Source organism: Manis pentadactyla, chromosome 4, assembly GCF_030020395.1.
Source record: "Manis pentadactyla isolate mManPen7 chromosome 4, mManPen7.hap1, whole genome shotgun sequence".
Classification (NCBI taxonomy): Eukaryota; Metazoa; Chordata; class Mammalia; order Pholidota; family Manidae; genus Manis; species Manis pentadactyla.
This window is the reverse complement of record NC_080022.1, coordinates 76,303,006-76,318,794: the sequence shown is the minus strand read 5'-3', so window position 1 is coordinate 76,318,794 and position 15,789 is coordinate 76,303,006.

Sequence of the window (15,789 nt, the reverse complement as noted above, 5' to 3'; positions counted from 1 at the left end):
TTACTCTGTGTCTTTTGATTGGTGCATTCAGCCCATTAACATTTAGGGTGACTGTTGAAAGATATGTACTTATTGCCATTGCAGGCTTTAAATTCGTGGTTACCAATGGTTCAAGGTTAGCCTCTTTAGTATCTTACTGCCTAACTTAGCTCACTTATTGAGCTGTTATATACACTGTCTGGAGATTCTTTTCTTCTCTCCCTTCTTATTCCTCCTCCTCCATTCTTCATATGTTGGGTGTTTTGTTCTGTGCTCTTTTTAGGAGTGCTCCCATCTAGAGCAGTCCCTGTAAGATGTTCTGTAGAGGTGGTTTGTGGGAAGCAAATTCCCTCAGCTTTTGTTTGTCTGGGAATTGTTTATTCCCACCATCATATTTGAATGATAGTCGTGCTGGATACAGTATCCTTGGTTCAAGGCCCTTCTGTTTCATTGTATTAAATATATCATTCCATTCTCTTCTGGCCTGTAGGGTTTCTGTCAGGAAGTCTGATGTTAGCCTGATGTGTTTTCCTTTATAGGTGACCTTTTTCTCTCTAGCTGCCTTTAAAACTCTTTCCTTGTCCTTGATCTTTGCCATTTTAATTATTATATGTCTTGGTGTTGTCCTCCTTGGATCCTTTCTGTTGGGGGTTCTGTGTATTTCCATTGTCTGTTCCTCCTCCTCCAGTTTCGGGAACTTTTCAGCAATTATTTCTTCTAAGATACTTTCCATCTCTTTTCCTCTCTCTTCTTCTTCTGGGACCCCTATAATACGGATATTGTTCCTTTTGGATTGGTCACACATTTCTCTTAATATTGTTTCATTCCTGGAGACCCTTTGGTCTCTCTCTATGTCAGCTTCTATGCGTTCCTGTTCTCTGGTTTCAAGTCCATCAATGGCCTCTTGCATCCTATCCATTCTGCTTATAAACCCTTCCAGAGTTTGTTTCATTTCTGCAATCTCCTTTCTGGCATCTGTGATGTCCCTCCGGACTTCATCCAATTTCTCTTGCGTATTTCTCTGCATCTCTGTCAGCATGTTCATGATTCTTATTTTGAATTCTTTTTCAGAAAGACTGGTTAGGTCTGTCTCCTTCTCTGGTGTTGTCTCTGTGATCTTTGTCTGCCTGTAGCTTTGCCTTTTCATGGTGATAGGAATAGTTTGCAGAGCTGGGACGAGTGATGGCTGGAAGAACTTCCCTTCTTGTTGGTTTGTGACCCTCCTCTCCTGGGAGAACAGCGACCTCTAGTGGCTTGTGCTGGGCAGCTGTGCGCAGACAGGGTTTCTGCTTCCTGCCCGGCTGCTCTGGAGTTTATCTCCGCTGTTGCTGTGGGTGTGGCCTGGCTCGGGCAGCTGCTCCAAGTGGTGGAGTCACTTTGGAGGGGGAGCGGCCGGGAGGCTATTTATCTCCGTAAGGGGCCTCCCTGCTCCCTGCAGCCTAGGGATTAGGGTTCCCAGAGATCCCCAGATTCCCTACCTCTGGATTAAGTGTCCCGCCCTGCCCCTTTAAGACTTCCAAAAAGCACCCGCCAAAACAAAACAACAACCACCAAAAAAAAAAAAAAAAAAAAAAATTTTTTTTAATTAAAAAAAAAAAAATGTGGCTGGCCGCTCGTTTTTCTTTATTTTCCGGCGCCAGCCTCAGGCATCTGCTCACCGGTCTTGCTGCTCTGTTTCCCTAGTATTGGGGTCCGTATCCCTTTAAGACTTCCAAAAAGCGCTCACCAAAACAAAACAGCAGCAAAAAAAAAAAAAAAAAACAATTGGTCACACACTTTTCTTATGTCCTCCGGCGCCCGGCCTCCGGTGCCCACTCACTGTTCTTGCTGCCCTGTTTTCCTAGTATCCAGGGCCCCCTGAGCACGTACTGTGTCTGGGCCCGGATGGCTGGCGCTGGGTGTTTGGCAGTCCTGGGCTCCGTCTCCCTCCCGCTCTGCCTACTCTTCTCCCGCCGGGAGTTGGGCGGGTGGGCGCTCGGCTCCCGCCGGGCCGGGGCTTGTATCTTACCCCCTTCGTGAGGCGCTGGGTTCTCTCAGGTGCGGATGTGGTCTGGATATTGTCCTGTGTCCTCTGGTCTTTATTCTAGGAAGGGTTGTCTTTGTTATATTTTCATAGATATATGTGGTTTTGGGAGGAGATTTCCGTTGCTCTACTCACGCCGCCATCTTCCGCCCCCTCCCCTCTTTGATATTGTTTAGGTTTCATCCATCTGGGTGTTCATTTCCTTCCTCAGATTTAGGAAGTTTTCAACCATTTCAACCATTATTTATTTAAATAAGATTTCTGTCCCTTTCTAACTCTTACCACCTTCTGGGAGTTCCGTACTACGTATATAGGCATATCTTAATTATTGCACTTCATAGATATTGTGTTTTTTACAAGTTCAAGATTTGTGGCAATGCTGTATCACACATGTCTATCTGCATCACTTTTCCATAGCATTTGTTCACTTTGTGTCTGTATGGATAATTTTGGTTCTTACAATATTTAAAACTTTTTCATTATTATTATATTTGTTATGGTAATCTGTGATTAGTGATCTTTAATTTTACTATTATAAATTTTGGGGGAATTCCAAGAACTGTGCCCGTATAAGGTGTTGGACTTAATTGATAAATATTGTGTGTGTACTAACTGCTCTAGTCACTGGCCATTTCCCCATCTCTCTCCTTCTCCTTGGGCCTCCCTATTTCCTAAGACAAAACCATATTGAAATTGAGCCAGTTAGTAACCCTACAATGGCCTTTAAGTGTTTAGGTGAAGGAAAAGTCTTATGACTCTCAGTTTAAATAAAAAATCTACAAATGATTATGCTTAGTAAGAAAGGCAGGTTGAAAACTAAGATGGAATGAAAGGTAGGCCTCTTGTACCAATGAAATTGTAAATGAAAAGTTCTTGAAGGAAATTAAACATGATACTCAAATGAACATATGAATGATAAGAAAGGGAAATAGCATTTTTGCTGATATGGAGAAAGTTATGCATAGAAAATCAAGCCAGCCATAACATTCACTTAAGCCAACATCTAATCCAACCCCAGGCCCTAACTCTTTTCAAGTCTATGAAGGCTGAGAGAGGTGAGGAAGCTGCAGAAGAAAAGTTAGAAGCTAGCAGAGGTAGTTCATGATGTTTAAGGAAAGAAGCCCTCTCTATAACATAAAAATAAAAGTGCAAGGTGAAGTAGCACATGATGATACAGAAGCTACAGCAAGTTATCCAGATCTACTTTAGACAATTAATGAAGATGGCTAAGCTAAAAAATAGATTTTCAGTGTAGATGAAACCATCTTCTACTGGAAGAAGATGCCATCTAGGACTTCCATAGCTAGGCAGGAGAAGTAAATGCCTGGCTTCAAAGCTTCAAAAGACAGGCTGATTCTCTTGTTAGGAACTATTGTGGCTGGTGACTTTAAATTGAAGCCAATGTTTATTCTACAATTCCAAAGATACTAAGGCTCTTAAGAATTATACTAAATCTACTTTTCATGTATTCTATAAGTGGAACATGAAAGTCTGGATGACAGCGCAGTTGTTTGGTTTACTGAATATTTTAAGCTCACTGTTGAGATCCACTGCTTCAGGAGAAAAGGTTCCTTACAGAATATTACTGCTCACTGACAATGCACCTGGTCACCCAAGAGCTCTGATGGAGATGCACAAGACTCATGTTATTTTCATGCCTGTTAACATAATATCCATTCTGTAGCCTGTGGATCAAAAAGCCATTTTGACTTTCATGTCCTCTTATTTAAGAAATACATTCATGAGGCTATAGCTTCCATATATAGTGATTCCTCTGATGAATCTGAGAAAAGTGAACTGAAAAACCATCTGGAAAAGATTCACCATTCTAGACGCCATTAAGAACATTTGTGACTCATGGAGGAGGTCAAAATATCAATATTAACAGGAGTTTGACAGGAGTTGATTCCAAACCTAGTGGATGACCTTCAGGGATTCAAGACTTCAGCAGAGGAAGTAACTGAGTAGTAGAAACAGCAATAGAAGTGGAGCCTGCATATGTGACTGAATTGCTGCAATCTCTAAATAAACGTTAATGGTTGAGGAGCTGCTTTTTATGGCTGAGTAATGTAAGTGGTTTCTTGAGATGGAACCTACTCCTGGTGGAAATGCTGAGAAGATTGTTGAAGCAACAACAGAAGATTTAGAATATTACATGGATTTAGTTGATAAAACAGTGGCAGGATACAGAAGGAAGTTCTCTTGTGGGTAAAATGCTACCAAACAGCATCACATACTACAGAAAAATTGTTCATGGAAGGGGAAGGAAGAGTTTGATCAATGAGGTAAATTTCCTTTTTGCCTTATTTAAAGAAATTGCCATCGCAATCTCAACCTTCAGAAACCACCATCTTGATCAGTCAGCAGCCATCAACATTGATATAAGACGCTCCACTAGCAAAAAGATTATGATTTGCTGAAAGCTCAGATGATGGCTAACATTTTTTAACAATAAAGTGTTTTTTAAATTAAGATATATACTTTTTTTAGACAATGCTATTGTGTACTTTATAGACTATAGTATAGTGTAAATAACTTTTATATGTATTGGGAAACAAAAAAATTCATTTGATTCATTTTATAGCTGTATTTGCTTTATTGTGGTGTCTGCCATATCTCCAAGGTATGCTCATATTGATTTTCTTGATGCCGTTCCATAAATCTCATAGGCTTTCTTCACTCTTTTTCATTTTTTTTTCTTTTTGCTCCTCTGACTGGATAATTTCAAATGACTTGTCTTTAAGTTCACTGATTCTTTCTTTTGCTTGGTCAACTTGTTACTGAAGCTCTCTATTAAAATTTTCATTTCAGTATTGTGTTCTTCAGCTTAGTACTATATTCTTCAGACCTAGAATTTCTTTTGGATTTTTTTTTTGGCTTCTATCTCTGTGTTAATATTCTCATTTTCTTTATGTAACATTTTTCTGTTTATACATTTTTGTTTAGTTGTCTATCTGCCTTCTCTTGTAGCTCACTGAGCTTCTTTACGATTATTATTTTGAATCCTTTGTCAGACAATCCATAGATATCAATTTCTTTAAGATAAGTTACTGTAGATTAATTTTGTTCCTTTGATTGTGTCATATTTCCTTGAGTCTTCATGTTCCTTGTAGGTTTGAATTGATGTCTGTACATTTGAAGAAGTAGCCACCTCTTCCAATCTTTACAGATTGGCTTTAGCAAGAAAAGACAGTCATCGATTGATCATACTAGAGGTTCTAGGAGCCTCGTAAAATTTTTCTGTAGATGTGCATATTCGAGTCTTCTCCTTGCTTTCTGGGAAAGATATCTGAAAGTTGTGCACCTTCTCCCAATCTTGAAGAGCTGTGATGGCCACCAAAAACTGCCACCTCCTTTTTCCTAGAGCAGTTCACTGAAAGACCAATATGTTGGATGAATGCCCCATTCCTCTCCCTCCCACCTGAGACAGATGTATGCAGGTTGTGCTCCTTTTCCCAAACTCACAGCTATGTGACTTCCATCAACCATCTGTCCACTTTCCCTAGGGAAGTGCTTTGAAAGGCCTGGCCATCAAGTACAAGCTCCACTTCTCCCTCCTATAAGATAAATATCAGGATTTTGCACATTCTCTCAATCTTGCAAAGCCACCACCTTTTTTCTTTTTCTTTTTAAAAAACAGCCTTCATCTTTACTCCCTATTATAAGGAAGGGAGACTTTTAAAGTTTTCTCAATGCTAGTTAGTCATTGGTAGAGATGTTATAGCTATAAATTTCTATCTAAGCTGTGCTTTTGCTGAATCTGTAAACTTTAATATTTGTGTTTTGTTTTGGTTTTTAATTACCCCCAAAAGTATTTTCTAATTTCCCTTTCTTTTTTGACTAATTCATTTCTTATGAATGTGTTTGATTCCCTCATATTTGTAAATCCCCAAATTTCCTTTTGTGGTTGATTTCTAATTTAATTTCATTGTGTTTAGGAAACATACTTTACATGATTTAAATCCTTTTAAATTTATTGAGGTTTGTTTTATGGTCTGGTAAGTGGCCTATCTTTAAGATTGTTTCATGGGCATTTTAGAAGAGAGTGTATTCTGTTGATATGGGGAAGAGTACTTATGGATGTCTGTTAGATCTAGTGGATTAATAAGGATGTCAAGTTCTCTATATTCCTGTTGATTTTATGTTTAGTTGTTCTATACTACTATCTAATTTTGAGATTTCCCTTTGTCCCTGTGGTTCCACAGCTCACCAACTTTTTCTGTTTGATGAATTGGTCTTGAATTTGTGGTTTGATTTCCTGTAATATTTCTTGAAATTACCAGCCAATAGTTTAAAAATATTGTCTCTGCATTAGTCTCTCTTTTGTTCTGTAACACACCTATTCAATACAGTTTAGATTCCCTTGCCTTATACTCCAAGATACCTCACTTCTCTTCCATCTCTTCTTTTTTTGTTTTGTTTTGTTTGGTGCTGCACTCATGATATTTTATTTGGAACTGTCTTTCAGTACACCAGTTCTTTCTTCAGATGACTCTAATCTGCCTTTAATAATGTATTTTATATTTCTAATTTCAGCTGTTCCATTTTTCACATAAAGAAATTTCCATTCCTTTTGAAATCCACTGTGTCACCTAATAGAGTTTCCTATTTCAAATATTTCAGTTTGTCTTTTATTTTTTTAAGCAGGGAAAGTCTGTGGGTTTGTAAATTCTGTGCAATATTTACTATATTTAAAGTTTTTTCATTTGTTCCTTTGGTCTTTGTGATTTTTCCTCATTATTTCTATTCAATTTCTTCAAAGTTTTCTTGTGGGCTTTATATAAGGAATAGGATAAAACGATTTTCTTTTGTGGAGGATTTACATTCAATTCTTTTATGTGCCTGTGGATATTACTTGTCCAGGATCACCTTAAAATAACCACATGATCTTGACTTGAGTGTTTGGACTATCCAAGAGATGCAGCACTGTAATAACTGCATTTTCTAGCTCTGTATTTCATGGTGTGATAACTTCGGGCTTTTCTGACCCTGAAGAGACTAACCATCCCAGGACTAGCCAATTCTTAGAGAGAGTAAGGCACTCTCCGGCAAGTGTGCCTTTCATGTACAAACTAACCTATATCCCAACCACTTTCTCTATAAGTTCTCACACTCTGGATCACTAACCACCTGTTCTAATCACTTGGAGGTCAGGTATCAGACAACTGTAGATATGTCCCAGAGCCCACTGAAATTACTCACACTGGCCAATCCTAACCCTGCTTATCATGCCTCACCTGTTCCTTATTGAAAACATCACAATAAAGGTTCTTGCTCATGTTTCACTTTGCTCCCTTTGCCACTTGATCGACCCTTATGTGGCCCTGCATAGTGTGGCATGCCCCCTCCTCTTAAGAACTGTGAGTAACAAACTATCTTTTCAATGGCAATTGACCCCTGATCATTTTTTTTCTCTGAATAATAATAAAGCCTACATTTTGAAACAAGCCCCAGGCTGCAATTATATGTGATAGGCACCTTGTCATTATAGCTCCTCAGGGATCTTTTTTCCCTTTACTTCTTCTCCTTTCCATAGTGCACCAAATGAACTTTCAGCATAATCTGTGAAGAGTGAGGAATGTCAGATTTACTGATAGTTCATGCTTTCATTGAAAGTTTATTCCAGTTGTTTTCATCCTTGACTGCAATTAGAATCTCCTGAGGAAGTATTTTTTAAAAACAGTCACGCTTAGACCTATTAAATCAGAGTTGGTGACAGATCTGGAATTCAAGTACGTACACTTTTAAAGAGCACCCCAGTTGATATTTATGCGCAGCAAATGTTAAGAATTACTGATTTGGTCTTTTAACATCTAAAGGAGGTTTCCTACTAGACGCTTTTCTTTGTCTTACCAACACCCTTTACTGACAAAGCCTACCCCGTGCCATGTTGCAAAGGAATGGTATTTGAAGAGTTCAGATCTACTTTTTCAGAACAGGGAATGAAAGGTAGATTTGGAGTTGGAAGGCAATGAGTAAATAGCAGAATCACCCTGAGAATCTCATGAGATACGGTAGTGAACATGCTTAATATGTTAACATTGAACATGTTTAGCACAGTGCCTGGAATATGGTAAGTGATTAATAGATATTATAGTATTATTCTATTTTCTGTATATCCCATTTAATTTTATTATTAAATGAGGCTTGGTTTCTATTTAATTACACTAAAAATGTGAAACAGTGTATAATTCCAGAAGGATAAAACAGTACCTATTCTCTGTAAACCTAGAAAAAAAATAGGACTAATACTCATTTACTCATGAGCATCTTGACTGATCTTTTTGAAGTATAACCTCTAAAATGGCAGCAAGATTACCTTACCAGCACTCTAGTATGAGAAATTCTAAGCTTACAATTTCTAATGTTCAAACAAAACATATTCCCTCATGAATAAAGACGTTTCCATTGAAGCTTTGCTTTCCTTTTGTGTCACATAGAACTGTGATGTCATCTTATTAATCTTCAGTGTTTTGGGGAGGCAAGAATAGGGAAATATACATCCCATTTGATATTGCCTTTATTTCTCATGATTGGTTAATGCTGTTATTAAAGCAAATAAGCTGCCTTTTATTTTTTCTTATCATTAGCAAGATTAACAATTTTTTGATGCTGAATCACAATATTTTGTTAATTTGGTGCATAGATTTTTATGCTTTTTAAAAATTGAGATATAATTGGCATATGACATTATGTTAGTTTCAGGTGTACAACATAAGGATTTGATATATGTATATATTGCAAAATGATCACTATAATAAGTCTAGTTAACTTCCATCATCACACACAGTAACTTTTTTTTGTGATGAGAACTTTTAAGGTCTACTCTTTTAGCAATTTTCAAATATACTATGCAGTATTATCAACTATAGCTATCATGTTGTATGTTACATTCCCATAGACTGTTTACTTGGGGCAAGCTTTGGCTTTTGAATTCTGGACCTTTATCTCACAATGCCCTCAAAACTGATGGTATGTATCCCTGTTTGGCAAATGCTATCAGGAAAAAGCAGTCTCAATGCTCTACCTAGGTCTTTGGGTCCCCACTTTCCCTTGGAATTTGGCCTAGCAGTGTCATTCATTATTTGCCAAATTTTTTATTGCTTTCATTATTTTTTAAAAATAAATATCATAATTCATTTAATGACACATCTTTTTTCTCAACTTCAAGTTATTAAAGCCAAAACTCATCAAAATAAATAGTGGATTTTGTTACTTTAAAAAAGTTTAAAAGTTTCTTACTCCAGAATTTTAAATTGTTTTCAGCACAAACATTTATCTGAAAAGAAAATTTAGATTAGGTCACCATACTTCCCAATTCCTAGGCTTCAATTATTTTGAATACTGGCCTGCTCATTCTATCTCTCGCCTCTGTGCTCAAACCCATCGCAGCAGTGCAGTCGTGGTGCAGTTGGCAGACTGCTATGTCCTCCCTCAAGGGTCCTTATCCTGTTCTGTCTCAGGCTTTTCTGCAAAATGTGAAAAGCAGCCCATTTTTCACAAGCACAGCCTATAAATTTAGGGGTGTTAAAAATCCTTTTGGCAATTCTCAATCAATGGGAAGCATGAGGTTGTTAATCCCATGCCCAAATCCCCATATTGCCTTTCCAAGGGGCAATTCTGAAATGCATATTATGTAGTTCTTCATAATATCTACAGTGGGATTGATCTCCAGTTTTCCACAATGGTAACAAGCTCAGTAATTCACCTTTTTTATTTTTCCATTTTCCCATCATAACTAAGCTCACTTTCCCCTTTTCCCTCCTCTGGCTGCCTGTCATTACTTCCCTATTACATACATCCAAGTCTCTTTTCTGGGAGGGAGAACTGAGCAGAAATGCATGCTCTCCATAGGAGCTTAAGACCTTACAACTTCGCTCATCATTTTAGTTAACCTTTAAAGAACCTACAACATAGCCAATCTTTACATCAGGAAACAGAGGCAAATTTATCATTGTATGCACGTGACATATTTGTATATGCAGATTTGTATTTTATTTTACTAAAATTTCTATAAATTCTGTATATGAATAAAGCATTTTTCACAGGAAAAGTCACTCATTCATGTTACTGGATAAATTATGATTTTGAGTTGCCACATGATGGCAGTGCCTGCAAGTCATTATATCTTAGCTATGGCCTGTGCTGTAGCCAGGGCAACTATGTTGTTCCTTAATCTGTGCTTGGCACAGTCAGGCCATGTATAGCAAATGCAAGCAGAGATACCCCTGAAAATCTGTATATCCTTCACCAGTGCCCAGCCCACTCAGGCTAGGTGAAGTCACCTTGACATGTACCCAAATGTTAGGCTCCTTCACTCACTCACAGAGGCCTGCAGACCTGGCAGCTGATATCCCCTTCCTACTAACAAAACTGGCCTCTTCCTCATTACCCCTAACTATGTCCCATCACCACTTGTTTCTCTTTGGCCTATCGAGGAACAACTGGTGTATGTTGTCAGGAGTAAGACAGTTAGTTGTGTAGACATGTGGACACATGACCCAGCACCCAGGTAGGGACTTCCTTGGATGATGCTCAGGCAGATGGAGTAAATTCACTCCTTTTCCTTATCTCTGCTCCAAACAATAAAGATTTTTATAAACCGTTTGACCGTAAAGTCTCTAGGAGCAGACGCTCAGATTGAAATTCTGGAATTGGACCATTGACCTGTAAGACAGTGATACATAGGATGACCACCCAATGATGACCCCTGACATGTAGTAGTAATGCATTTACTTAAACCAGGGGTGAGAAAACTATGGCCCTTAGGCCAACTTTTTCCCATTGCCTATTTTTGAAAATAATGTCTTAACAGGACATAGCCATGCCCATTTGTTAATGTATTGTCTATGGATGCTCTCGCTGAATAGTTGTGACAAAGACCCTATGGCCTGCAAATCCTAAAATACTTACTATCTGGCCCCTTATGAGAGTTTCCACAAACCAGGAAGATGGTGAGGTAAGTGGAGAGGAAGAAGAGGAAGGAGAACTTTGTCCTCACACAAGCTGCTTCTCCAGGTTTTTTTCTGTGCTTCTCATTTCCTATTGTACACTTGTTCCATGTCTTTCCTCCACAAACACATGTTCTCACTCAATCACGTCCTTCTCTGACTAAGTAAATTCCTTTGAAACTGGACCTATTAGTTAAATTTCTGTAGAAAGGAGGCACATATGTTAGGAGAGTGTCCATGTTTGGAGAAGTATGAGAATGCTGAGCAAAATGTCCACACTGAACATCTCTGCATAATGCAATTAAAGATTACTCATTTTCATCTTATCTTTATTGCCTAATTATTTTATTATAAAGGATACTTGCTTAATTTTGTGTGTGTGTATACACACACATATATATAATATATAATATAAGGTAGTGCTGGATGGCTGTTTTGTACAAGCACACCCTGAAAGCCCAGGTTCTTCATTATCTTGAAAATACATGGTTCTGGTCCTCCCTCTGTCCTCCCACCAATCAAGATAGGTAGCAAAACATGTTTGGCATGACAAGGTCAGAGATACTGGGGGTGGGCAGCCTGGGACATCTCCTTGGTAATGAAGAATGTTCAGATAGCAGGCCTTCATCCTGAGATATGGGTTCTTCCAGGAGCGTAGTGGCCCCAGACAATTGCTAGGCTGGTTGCCATATTATAAAAGCTTGCTGCAGGAGAGCCCTGTCAGCTGCTCCTGGATGCCTTGTGCATAATTTCCCCCAATAAACCTAGGTTCCTATCACTGTGTCCAGGTCTTTTCTCCATCCTTCCAAACATCTGGCATCCCTGGCTTGGAGTAAGCCAGGGTGCAGCTACTATGTAAATATAATTAGGGAACAAGGATTCTGGGGAAAAAAGATGGCAGTGTAGGAAGGCAAGGCAAAAAAATCACATAGACCACGAAAATACAGCAAATACAACTAGACCTGAAATCAACCTGAAGACAGCAGAACTGACCATAGACATTTGGGAAAGAAAAGACCCTACAGAAAAGGGTAAAATAACCTAGCTGTGATCTACAGGGACCAAGCCCTCGCCCCCACCTGATCCACAGGCAAGAAGAAGAACGGAACAGGGAGGGAGTGGAAACCCAGGACCCTGAACATCTGGCCCTGGATTGGTGGGGCTGGACAACAGAGAGGGGCAAACACTCACACAGGCTGAGATCCAAGCTGCCTGTGAAGAACAGGCATGCTCCATTGGCCCCCCTGAGAAAGAAAGCAGAGCAGGCAGCTTGAAAGACTTCCCAGCAGTGAGAGGGGTGCAAGAAGGGCAAGGACAGTGATCTCTGTTTAGGAGAATGGTCAGGTGGACAATACTTCCCCAGCCTGCTCTCAGCCCAACACTTTGGGAGCCTGCAAGAGCTTTGGATGCTCCATCTCCCTTATTGGTATCAAAACTCAGAGACTCCTCACAATGGTGCTCTGTGTGCAGGAGCCAGCCTTGGGAGTTCTTTCCTCCTGGCAGGCCCCGGTCCTGTTCACCAGTGCCTCTGCCATTGCAGCAGGCCAGCCAAAGGTCAGCTCCAGTCCTGTGGCCCTGTGGGAGTACACAGCCCAGCCACAGGAGCTCTTTCTTCCCAGCAGGTGCTGGTCCTGCTTGCCTGCACCCTTGTGGCAGGCCAGAGGGAAGGCAGCTCTACCTACTGGCAGCTCCAGAGAGTATTCTCCTTGTTATTGCATCAGCTGATGGCCCATTGAGCCCACTTGAAATCAGAACACCACAAACAATGTGGAAAGGTGCCACACCCACTGCACACCAACAGCTGGGGCTCCCGCACAGAAAAACTGAACTTCTGGGCACTAGGGAGCACCTTGTACACAAATCTATTATCCCATAAGAAACACAAAAAGAAAATGAAGAGACAGAGGAATTTGGTCCAAACCAAAAAAGAAGAAAAAACACCAGAAAGAGGGTTTACTGAAACTGAAATCACCAATCTTCTTGATAGAGATTTCAAAGTAAAAGTCATAAACATGTTCATGGAGCTGCAGAAAACCATTTAAGATCTGAGAGAGGACTTCAACACAGAGATAGAAGTTTTGAAAATGTATCTGAAATGAAATTTACAATGAAGAGATTTAAAAATAGATTAGATGACATAGAGGAGATGGTAAATGAAATAGAAATTAGATAACAGGAATACAAAGAAGCCAAGGAACAGAGAGAAAAAAGAATCTCTAGGAATAAAAGAGTAATGAGAGAACTGTGCAACCAATCCAAACAGAATAATATTTGCATTCTAGGGGTATCAGAAGAAGAAGGGAGAGATAAAGGGATAGGAAGTCTCTTTGAAGAAATAATTGTTGAAAACCTTCCCAACCCATGGAAGGAAATAGTCTCTCAGGTCATGGAAGTGCAGAGATCTCCCAACAAAAGGAATACTAGGAAAACAACACAAAGACAAATAATAATCAAAATGGCAAAGAGCAAGGACAAGAACAGAGTACTGAAAGCAGTCAGAGAGAGAAAAAAGATCACTTAAAAAGGAAAGCCCATCAGGCTATCATCAGACTTCTCAGCAGAAACCTTACAGGCCAGAAGGGAGTGGCATGATATAATCAATGCAATGAAACAGAAGGGTATCCAACCAAGAATACTCTCTCCAGCAAGATTTTCATTTAAATTTGAAGCAGGGCTTAAACAATTTCCAGATAAGGAAAATTTGAGGGAATTCACCACCACCAAAAAATTTCTATGAGATATTTTTAAAAGACTGCTCTAGATGGAAATGCTTCTAGGGCTAAATAGCTGTCACCAGAGAAAATAAACCCACACTAAAGATAGTAGATCAATTATTACTAAGCAAATACAAAATTAAGTCAACTACTCACAGAGTTAGTGAAGGGATACACAAAGAGTACAGAATATGACACTTAATATATAAAGAGTAGAAGAGGAAGAAGAAGAAGAAGGGGGGCAAAAAAGAACCTTAGATTGTGTTTGAAATAGAGTAATAAGTGATTTAAGATAGACTGGTAGCTTTCCTTGAACCTTTGTTAAGCATAAATCTAAAGCCTACAATGGCAATAAGTACATCTATCAATAATCACCTTAAATGTAAATGGAGTAAATATACCAATCAAAAGACATAGAATGACAGAATGGTTAAAAAAAACAAGACCAATCTGTATGCTGCCTACAGGGGACTCACTTCAAAACCAAAGACATACACAGAAAAAAACTGAAGGAATGGAAAAAGATATTTTAAGCAACTAATAGGAAGAGAAAAGCAAGAGTGGTAGTACTTATATCAGACAAAATAGATTTCAAAACAAAGAAAGGAACAAGAGACAAAGAAGGACATTACATAATGATAAAGGAGTGTCAGTTCAACAAGAGAATATAACCATTATAAATATCTATGCACCAAACATAGGAGCATCTACATATGTAAAACAAATACTAACAGAATTAAAGGGGGAAATAGAATGCAGCTCAATAATTTTAGGAAACTTCAACACACAACTCATTCCAAAAGACTGATCAACCAGACCGAATATAAGTAAGGAGACAGAACCACTGAATAATACATTAGAACAGATGGACCTAACAGACATCTATAGAACACTTCACACAAAAGCAGCAGGATACACATTCTTCTCAAGTGCACATGGAACATTTTCAAGAATAGATCACATACTAGGCCATAAAAAAGCATCAATAAATTTAAAAATCAATAAAATAAAAAATGAAATTGTGCCAACCAGCTTCTCAGGCCACAAAAGTATGAAACTAGAAATAAATTATGCAAAGAAAACAAAAAAACCCACAAATATATGGAGTCTTAACAACATGCTCCTAAATAATCAATGGATCAATGACCAAATAAAAACAGAAATCAAACAATATATGGAAACAAATGAAAACAACAACTCAACACCCCAAAACCTGTGGGATCAGTGAAGGTAATTCTAAGAGGAAAGTATATAGCAATAATGGCCTACCTCAAGAAAGAAGAACAATCTCAAATGAATAGTCTAAACTCACAATTAATGAAACTAGAAAAAGAAGAGCAAATGAGGTCCAAAGTCAGTAGAAACAGGGACATAATAAAGATCAGAGCAGAAATAAATAAAATTGAGGAAAATAAAACAGTAGAAAGAATCAATGAAAGCAGGAGCTTGTTCTTCAAGAAAATAAACAAAATAGATAAACCCCTAGTCAGACTTATTAAGAAAAAAAGAGACTGTACACACATAAACAGATTTGGAAATAAAAAAGGAAAAGTCACACATATACAACAGACACCATGGAAATACAAAGAATTATAGAGAATATTATGAAAAATTATATGTCAACAAATTGGACAACCTAGAAGAAATGGACAACTTTCTAGAAAAACACTACCTTCCAAGACTGACCCAGGAAGAAACAGAAAATCTAAACAGACCAATTACCAGCAATGAAATTGAACTGGTAATCAAAAAACTACCTAAGAAAAAAACTCCTGGACCAGATGGCTTCACTGCTGAATTTTATCAAACATTTAAAGAAGAGCTAATGCCCATCCTTTTTAAAGTATTCCAAAGAGTGGAAGAGGAGGGAAATACTTCCTAATTCATTCCCTAAGGCATCACTCTAATACCAAAATCAGACAAATATACCACAAAAAAAGAAAATCACAGACCAATATCCCTGATGAACATAGATGCAAAAATCCTCAACAAAATATTAGCAAACCAACTTCAAAAATATGACAAAAAGATCATCCATGATGATAAAGTGGGATTTATTCCAGAGATGGTACAATATTTGAAAACCCATCAACATCATACACCACATCAACAAAAGAAAGAC